The sequence below is a fragment of the Maylandia zebra genome, linkage group LG3 (genome assembly GCF_041146795.1).
Source record: "Maylandia zebra isolate NMK-2024a linkage group LG3, Mzebra_GT3a, whole genome shotgun sequence".
NCBI lineage: Eukaryota > Metazoa > Chordata > Actinopteri > Cichliformes > Cichlidae > Maylandia > Maylandia zebra.
This window is the reverse complement of record NC_135169.1, coordinates 25117509-25127097: the sequence shown is the minus strand read 5'-3', so window position 1 is coordinate 25127097 and position 9589 is coordinate 25117509. Positions and strand designations below refer to the sequence as shown.

Below are 9589 nucleotides of genomic sequence, written 5' to 3'. Positions count from 1 at the left end.
AGTGAATTTGTTAGTTTGTGAGCAAACATGATATTGCTTTGGAGCAATTTTCTGTGAAAAATTTAAGGCTGTGTGAATGCATTTGAGCTGTGTTATTGTTTTGTGCCCCAAAGTTAATATGCAGTGTGTATGAGTTTATAACATTTATGTTCCAGAGTGAAAAGTAGTTATTAAAAGTGAATAATGAAAGAGGCTTGGTTAAGTCTTGACACACTGCGTTGGCTGTGTGTCTTACCAAGCAGATTACAAGGAGACAGTGACCCTGGGAGGAGCGAAAGTATTTCTGAAAGCTAACAGGCAGACATTGCGGAGTGATCCAGAAGGAGGAGCCGTAAAACGTCACAAAAAAGGGAGGTAAGCTTGTGTTTTAGGATAATGGCTGACGGCCCGAACACGACACCTACTGGGCACAGAGGCTATAAGCCTCTAAAGGAGCAGCAGCAACAGTTAAAAAAAGCTATTCGCTTAGCTTCCCCTGGATCAACAAAGTTAGCTGAGAAGGAAGGCAAAGCAATGGAAGCTGAGCTAAACAAGCTTATTGCTTCCCAACAGAGAGGGCTGGATGACAAAATAGCCCTAAGTCTTGTGCTCAAAATAGAAGGAGAGAGATGTGAGCAGCAATTGGAACAACTACAAGCCGAGGCAGAGAAACGTTCAATTAACTGGAAGATTAAACAACAAATCAAGAAACTACAGCAAACTCATGCAAAGTGTTGCAAGTGGATGTTCTTGTGGAATGGAGCATCTTCCTGGATGGAGGAGGATGACACACCTGAAACAGAAGATATGGAAAGCATAATGGAGGCTTTGAAACAACTGAAAGACCAGAATAAGAAGCTGGAAAACCAAATGAAGAACTGGATTCCAAAACCAGGAGATGCTAACAAGTATCACACAGCAGAGATTCTTCCTTGGGCCACGTTAACATCTAATGCCGTAGGACGACAATATGTCATGCCTGTAATGACCCTCAGAGGAGGACAAGTTCAAGGCCCCGATGGACAGACGGCAGTGGTTGTGGGAGGAGTAGCTGATGTTGAATACACCAGAGCACCACGGGTGTTTCATAATGAAGGGCCTATGACAGTTAAATGTCAGTCCCTGAATGGGGAAGGGAAAGAGATAACATCAGCCGCAGAGGAAGGCTTGCCTTTGCCTTCTTGTTCACATGAGGGAGGAGATAGGCCAAAAGCCGAAGCATCAAGAGAAAGCCTGCCAGACCAGACTGGAGAAGCGGATTGGACCCCAACAAACGAGGAAATGATTTCACCGGTGGAAAGGATGGCACAACCGGCTTTCATCGGACTGCCAACACCAGCAAGAGAAGAGCAGGCCCAAACCAGGTCAAAACACTCCAAAGCAATGGCCAAGTCAGACACATGGGCAGGAGAAGTATTCGGACGAATGCTTGAAGCCCCGCAAGGGCTATTGGAAGTATTAAATACACTGAAGACCGTAAAGGACAAAATGACCAAAAGCATGGCAGAAGAGGAGAGCGACAAAGATTCATCTACCACAGAGGAGGAAGAAGATGACGAAGATAACGACAGAGGAGGAGTCGCGTCAGAACCAAGTATAGCCAGGAATCTTAGGTCAAGACAGGTGAAAAAAGAGCAGGGACAGAGAAGGCCTATTTTTAAGAGTTCAAAAGGCAAGGGAAAATTGGGACAGTGTAAAACTGTGACCAAAGCAGAAAAAGCTGCGGGTACTCATTATAATTTGCCTTTAGTGGCTGGTGCAAAAAATGAACCAGTGTACCGCGCATACAAAGTAAGAGATTTGGAGGCATTGGTTAAACAGCTTCCACCTATAACTGGGGGAGGAGCAAGGTGGTTGCGTGAATTAGGCAGACTAACAGAAGGAGAGGAGCTTGCGATTGGCGATTTTCGCGCCATTTCTGCGCGGTGTATGCTCGGTGGTGGGCTAGCAGATGTAGAGGCTATAGCTCGCACAACTCGCCATGCAAATGATTTGCCTTACCATGAAGTGCAATGTGCTTTGTCTGGATTCTCCAGAGGTCAACAGAGGGAATTGTAGAATTAGGAGGGGATGTTTTTCTCATTATCATTTAATATTTTAATATGCCATGATTAGTTCATTAGAAGTATATAACCAGCTTTGCATTAAGCATAAATTGAGGTTTTTGATCTTATATTATTCTTTGCATTACAGTGATGGTGATAACTTTAATTTGATCTTTCTTACAGGTATCAGAATAATAACATGATTTTCCATTGCAGATGTAACCATGATCATTCCATACACATTGCAGTTTGTTGCTCATTCTAGAGTTGTGCTCAAGGTAATTAAAGGTTAAAAGCTACAGCCAGCGCGAGTCTGGCTGATCTATGGAGGGCAAAGGCTTTGAGCTTGGAAGGCCGCACGCGCTTACACAGCACTTATAAGATGTCATTCTTGGTGATTTTGTGCTTAGTCATGTTTTAATATGTTTTAAGTAGAAGTAGCTGATCCAGCAATATTCATTTAATATTATATACTTGATTTAGAGCAATACACACTAATGGTCTTAATAAATGAAAGAGTCCTTGTAGCTGCCATGTTGTGTCTCAGCAGGGTACAGACGGTTCCAGGAGAAGGGGGGCAGTTAGCGTCTGCCCTCGGGAAGGAGACAATGTTATTCTTTGTGTTAAATAAAATTGTCAACATTGATTGTATTACACCTGTCACTACGCATGAGGGGGCGTTCTAATACCCTGATTTCATAAAACTATGGAAATGTGTTTTTTGAGATGAGATCTGAGACTGTCTGCATACAGTGTCCATCTCCCACGTGTGTGATCATTAAATCATCGTTTGACTCAACCCGACCGGACCAGTGTTGTTATTGTGGGTTTTTCCTCTGGTGTCCATCTCCAATATTTTTGAACCATAACAATAGCTCGTTTAAATTTGACAAGCAAGTGTCTACCATAGTGAGGTCTAGCTTTCATCAGCTGTGCCTCATTTCTAAGGCTAAGCGCTGTATTCTGCATGAAGACGTGGAGAAACTTATTCATGCATTTGTGACTTCCAGGTTGGACTACTGCAGGGGTGGCCAACTTCAGGCCTCGAGAGCCAGTGTCCTGCAGGTTTTAGATATCACCCAGGGTCAACACACCTGAATCAAATGATTAGTTCATTACCATTACTGGAGAACTTAATTTATCCATTTAAATCAGCTGTGATGGATCAAGGACAAATCTAAAACCTGCAGGACACCGGCTCTCGAGACCTGAAGTTGGCCACCCCTGGACTACTGCAACTCTCTTTACATTGGCCTTTCCTCCTCCGTTCTCCTTAGATTGCAGTCTGTCCAAAATGCGGCGGCACGCCTTTTGACAGGTAGCAGGAAATTTTCCTCCATCACTCCTGTGATGAAGTCTCGGGGCGACCCTGCATTTGCCGTAGCTGACCCAGTCTCATGGAACAGTCTTCCTGTTGTTATCCGGGCGTCTGACTCTATGCCATTGTTTAAATCATGGTTAGAGACTTATTTTTTAAATATTGCTTTTCCATCTAGCTAATATGTGGTGTGTCTTGACACATTTCTATTTATTATGCCTTTATTAACTATTAACTACTTTTATGTATTATGATTGTCATGGTTTTATATTCAATACGTGCCAGGTCCTTTCATTTCTCTTTCCCTCTCCCATCTCCTTTTTCCCATCTTATTTTGTCAAGCACCTTGGTTTTTAGTGTGCTTTATAAATAATGTTTATTATTATTATTAAGTAAATACTGCACTCCCACCGTAAAGCCAGCCACAAAAAACTCTCCATTCACTATTCACTCAGATCACTCAGCGTCATAGCTCAGCATCAGTTATACAGTACAAGAAATTCAAAAGGGAAAAGATTCAGCGATTTCAGTTTTCAGTAAAAGTTATGAGAATTTTTAAGCATTTATTTTCAGTCCAATAATATTTTCAGGAATGTGTGTACATGTTACCCCCTAGCCACCGTCACCTCAGTCAGATCCAAGTCTACCAGGACACAATTGATTGATAAATAAATCATCTATAAAAAGAAAAATAAGTGCCCAGATAGAAAAAAATGAAACTGACAGTCAGGTAAGAACATCTCCACCAATCCAGCAACAAACAGAATGGAAAATATAGATAATGTCCTGTGAAATGTATTACAATAAAATGTTTGATACAGCTGCTTAGACTGATGTCAAATATTAGCGCCCATGTAGAAGTGACATTTTGTCTATTTCCTGTACAAAATCATGCATAAGTGGGAGCTCCACTTGCCCACAGTGTTGGGCCCACATCTGTTCTACAGTCTGCTGTGTGGGTTCACCTAAAGCGTCCCTACACAGGTCCTATGAAGACCTGTTCCAGCTGGCTGTTGGAGAAAGGCAGGATTCTGCAACAGGGAGAGGAGGATGATCACCAGCAGCAGCAGCTCCTGCCATGTCATCCTGAGGTTGGACAGGACACCCTGGGTGCTCTGCAGGTTCTAATTTAGGAAAGAGTGGCTCTAAGTCACTGAGACACAGAGAAAGTGTTAGAGGGCTTAATATTAAGGCTTTCACAAATCGGTAACCTACTTTGGCATTTTGGGTGAACCAAAAAACAACTTGTGTGTTAATCTCTTAAAAAGATTTTTATGTTCAATAAATAAATAAAAAAACATTTACATTAATCAATAATACTGTTAAACTGAAGCCAAAGTCACCACCACCACCAGCCCTAGCTGTGTCTGTGCATTTTTTTCCAGTGACTACATATTTTCTATTCCAAAAAAAAAGCTCCCAGCCCTCACACCAAGATGGATGAGGTAACTTTATGCAGCAAATATGTTATTATAAGTCTACAAAGAATTTCCGCTCTAACTCACTGAACAAAACTTAGACCTCCTCCTTCAGCTCAGTTTATATTTAAGGAAGTCAGTCCAGGTCCCCACTACCTGTCTTGGGTCTTCTGCTGTATAAATCTGTAACAACACCAGTTCAGCTGGTTTTCAGAAAACAAGGGGTGGTAAGAATTTTTTCATCTTTCATCTTTATCAATCTTTCAATATTTATTTTAGGTGATTGTAGTCAGTTTTTGTGTACAATTTATATTAGTATATAAAAATACTCTGTTTGAAAGTCCTGTCTGCATGTGTGGACACATTCTGTTATGGTGGTAGGGTATTTATGTACCTGAGTTTAGGAGTTTCAGTGAATCTCAGTTTTTAATCTTACTTATGCACTATGTATTTAGTAGTTTTGACTATTTTTTAAATATTTTCTGGAACTACATTATAACAAAAACAAAATAATACTCATAATATTGTGACAGTATGTGTGGACACATTCTGTCATGGCCTCAGCGTATTTGTGTATCTGAGTTTTTATCAAAATTTTGTTGCAGTTCAAACCTCTGTGGTATGTAATTGTAACTTTTAGTACCAAGAAAGTTTGTGTGACTCTATGTTAATAGAGTTCATTATTAGGGTTTAAGGAAGTCAGTTCAGGGTTAATTAATAGGCTGGTGTCTACATGATGGTCCCTACAGCTGAATAAACAAAAGCTGTACCCATAAAATGGGTATCAAAGAGTTTTTTTAAATTTATTTTTGTATCAGTGATGGTGGCAAGACTGTTCATGCTGTATGATCCCTGTTCAAAAGGTTTTTTCAGTGAATCACAGAAAATCAGTCCAGCTTAAAAGCTCTGCTTATTTTACCACAACAATTATGGTGATGAGAAATGGGATTTCTCACATGAGCTTCTTCTCTGCTTTTGTTTTAATCCAGGAAAACCTGTGCCGGTGCAGGGAGTCTGAAAGAGTGCTTAGAATCACTACTATAATCTTAATTGATAAAGAATCCAGTGTGGAGAGCAGGTGAGACCAACTTGACTTTTTTTTATTGCACTATCAGTTTTTTAAAGACAAATAATTTATTTTAAGATATTTTAAATTGCTCTGTGTTTGGTAAGAGGGTCTGCCATTCAAAGAAACAGTTCTTAAAAATAGTTGTTTTTGGCTCATCACCTGAGGGCAGATGCAGGATGACAGCTTTGTGGGTTACGTAAGTGGCAACCTATTGGAGATGAATTCACAAATAAATATTGGTTATCACTGATAATCTAGAGATAAAGGTGGATACTACCTGGAACTAAAATCCAAGGCAGAAAATCTGGTTCAAATTAAGTAAAATCAAACTAGTCCAAATGAAAGAAAAAAAAGCAAGAAAGAAGTTTATTCCATTTGATGGAAGTTTTCCCTTCTAGCAAACAAGATGCAGTTGTAGTGGGCAAAACCTTATTGCAAGAAATCATCTGAAGACAGGGAATTTCAGGCAAGCTCAGTAGTGATACTGAAGCAGCTTTTGCCACCACATCTTTTAAAAAAGTGATTAGATAGACATCAGACATCACTGTGCTAGAACTGGGAAGTAGAAAGAGAGAATGCTTCTGTAGAGACTAAACCAAGCAAATGTTGTTCAGAAAGAGGACTCAGCGAGCTAAGAGCCTTTCCTCTAGTGTTAATGCACATGAGAACTAGTGTAAAAGTTACCATGGTCTCAGCCCTTTTAAGTTTGGGTAGCCAGCAAATATGGGTATAAGGCCCCCAGGAAACCCTCTTTGAACCACAGAACAATGTGAAGAAGATTAGTTGTGCTATTGTGTAACTGTCATCTCCTCTGTCCTCTCTCCAGAGCAGGTTAAAACAGTCCTTCCACAACCAGCCCAAACAAACCTACACTCTCAGCCCAGCATACTGTGTCCTGATCGGAACTATCCAGGAACTACTGATAACACAGACAGCAGTTAAGGTCAAAGGTAATCCCACTTGGCAGTTGGATTTCTCAATGACAGTAATAACCCATAGGGTTGAAAAATTTCCACATTGATGTTGAGAAAGACAACAAATGTGTACAATTTACTCTGCCGTTTCAACCTACAGCTTTGTTGGAATGATGAAAACGTGCCCTCCGTCAACTAGAGTGAGCCTTCCTCCTAAGTCACATACAGATCACAAACAAGGGATGGAATGCAGGCAATTGCGATTAGGATGCTGTTGCTTGAGTGGTTCAGCATGTTTTCTGATTGCAGTGGCTATTTGTTTGACCTGTCTGGTCATTTTTACACGTGATAAACACTCACATGACTTTCCAAACATTGCAGATACAGGAAAGGCTTGTAAAACTTGTTCAAGGCATTCCCTTTCAAAGAGTTCCAACCCCTTCTCTAGTCCTGAGGTTATCAAAAATAACTTGTGGCTACAGTACGCAAATTTCACAGTCACTTCACTAACAAATTACTCATGCACATTCTGTATGGCAGCTAGACCGCTTATTATGGTGACACCGGTTCCTGACACCTCAGAAACCTGTGCATCAGATCCTCATTTCTCTAGTAACAATAGCAATTATATCTGTAAGTTCCTCTGTGATATATACTATACAAATTCTAAAACATCATCCAAAATGTCCAAATTTTGTGGTCATTTCATTCCATCAACGGATTTCATTAAGCCTCCAATACTCTTTGAACCACCACAGAATGTATTTATACCGTCCGAGCTAAATGTAACTGATTGTTTTATCTCTTCCTACGGCACCACTGATGTGGGCACAGTAAATGCCAGTTGTAAATACCTCTGGGATGTTCGCAACCACTATAGCAGCAGTGATGGTGCACTGTTATATAAGACTAATTACGAAACTACAGTAAAAATTACAAAAGACTGCATGACCTGCAGACGCTCTGAGTTGGTAGCAAAGCGCCCATTTGTCACTTCGTTGCAAAATCCAGATCAAATAGCAGTTGGTGTATGGTGGCTGTGTGGAAACGGACGGCTGCGATCGGTCTTACCTCAAAATTGGAAAGGCACTTGCATCAGAGTTAAATTAATACAAGAAACCATGATTTATCCACACGTTCAATCGCAGGCAATACCCCTTCACAGCAGGTTTAAACGTTCCACTCACATCTTTGAGGATGACTCTAAAGTGTATATTGACGCCATAGGTGTCCCTCGAGGGGTCCCTGATCAGTATAAAGCACGTAATGAAATTGCTGCTGGATTTACATCATGGATTCCATATGGATCTGTGATAGAAACCAACAAAAACACAGCATGGATAAATTATATCTATTACAACCAGCAGAGATTTGTTAATTTCACTACACATGCACTCAAAGCTCTAGGAGAACAAATGCATGCAACTAGTCTCATGACATGGCAGAACAGAATTGCGCTTGACATGTTGTTAGCTGAAAAGGGCGGCGTGTGTGTGATTTTTGGTGACGCGTGTTGTACCTTCATCCCTAATAATACTGCTGCTGATGGCTCTTTTACAGTAGCACTCAACAAATTGGAAAAATTGGCTGATGAACTTAAAGAGAATGCCGGCACAGAAATATCAATTTTTAAATGGTTTGAGAGCATTTTCGGGAAAGGGAAAGCCTTGCTATTGTCACTCATGACGGGTGTCATTGTAGCTTTAGCTCTCTTAACACTGTGTGGATGCTGTGTCATCCCCTGTGTTAGAGACCTGACTGTAAGAACCCTTTGCAAATCTGTATAAACAACAGGTTGATACAGAATGAACGAATGATTTAATTTCATTGTTTTATGATACGTTTATGTAAACCCTAGCTGTGTAAGCAGTTTTTATGGATTTGTTTTTATTGCTATTAATTTTCTATTATTATTTTACTATTATATTACTATTATTGTTCATCATTATTCCTATTATCTCTACTACATACACATTTTATCTCATAAGAGTGATTAAAAATAATCAAAAGGTTGCAAATGATGACAATGTGATGAAAAATTTGTATTTTACTCAATTCATCAAAGCTCTCTGTACTACACATATGTAGTTATACCTGTCTTATACAAGGAACATTTATGCAAAAATGTAAAAAAAAAAATTTATCTATACTTCATTAGCATGTGCAAAGTTCTTTCAATAAATCTCAGAAAATCAGTTCAGATTCCAATATTTATTAATCCACAACATCTTTATTATGTTCACCTGTGTCTTGTGTCCAATCAATCCTCCCCATTGTGCTCTGGTTCTGCACGCTTTTTGTATCAGTTTGGATTTTGGGTCTGTTTTTGCCTTTTGTGCAACGTTTTGAACGTGAGCAGAAATGTTACTAATAAACATTATAAATTCAGGATTTTCTAAATCAAACGTCAGTGACTATCACTGATGAGAATGGTACGTACCTTTAAGCAAGGTACTTACAGTCCTACTGTAATCTCTGGAAAATCTGAGCAGTAGTGATAATTAAGCAAGAAAAATTACGACTGATTATTTTGAAGTGATTCTGAATGCCTGAAAGCTTCACTGAAACATACTGTAGTCGTCGTTTTGCTGAATTTCTTAACTGATGCAGATGCAAGATACAAATTGGAGATTAACAATTCATAAGAATACAGCTTCATATAGGTGGGATTCCACCTCTACATTTTATGGTAGCTTTATATGACTCACAGTTCAAGAGGCTTACTGGACTTAAGCCCGGGTTGTTTTTTCAGAAGCCTGGGGTCTTTTGGAGTGTAATTTGTTTCATAGTTAGATGCCTGGCTGACAACTGTATAAAACAAAAACTACACACAATATTTGAAGCAC

General features: G+C 39.8%; 1 non-coding gene across 1 annotated transcript; it reads left to right on the top strand.

Moving 5' to 3' along the window:
- The first annotated feature begins 4837 nt into the window (after window positions 1–4837).
- LOC105940501 (uncharacterized) lies at window positions 4838–8938 on the top strand. The gene is made up of 4 exons (XR_003023118.2): window positions 4838–4987; window positions 5750–5838; window positions 6656–6779; window positions 6904–8938. It is a non-coding gene; the product is annotated as an uncharacterized LOC105940501 (transcript).
- Window positions 8939–9589: the final 651 nt, after the last annotated feature.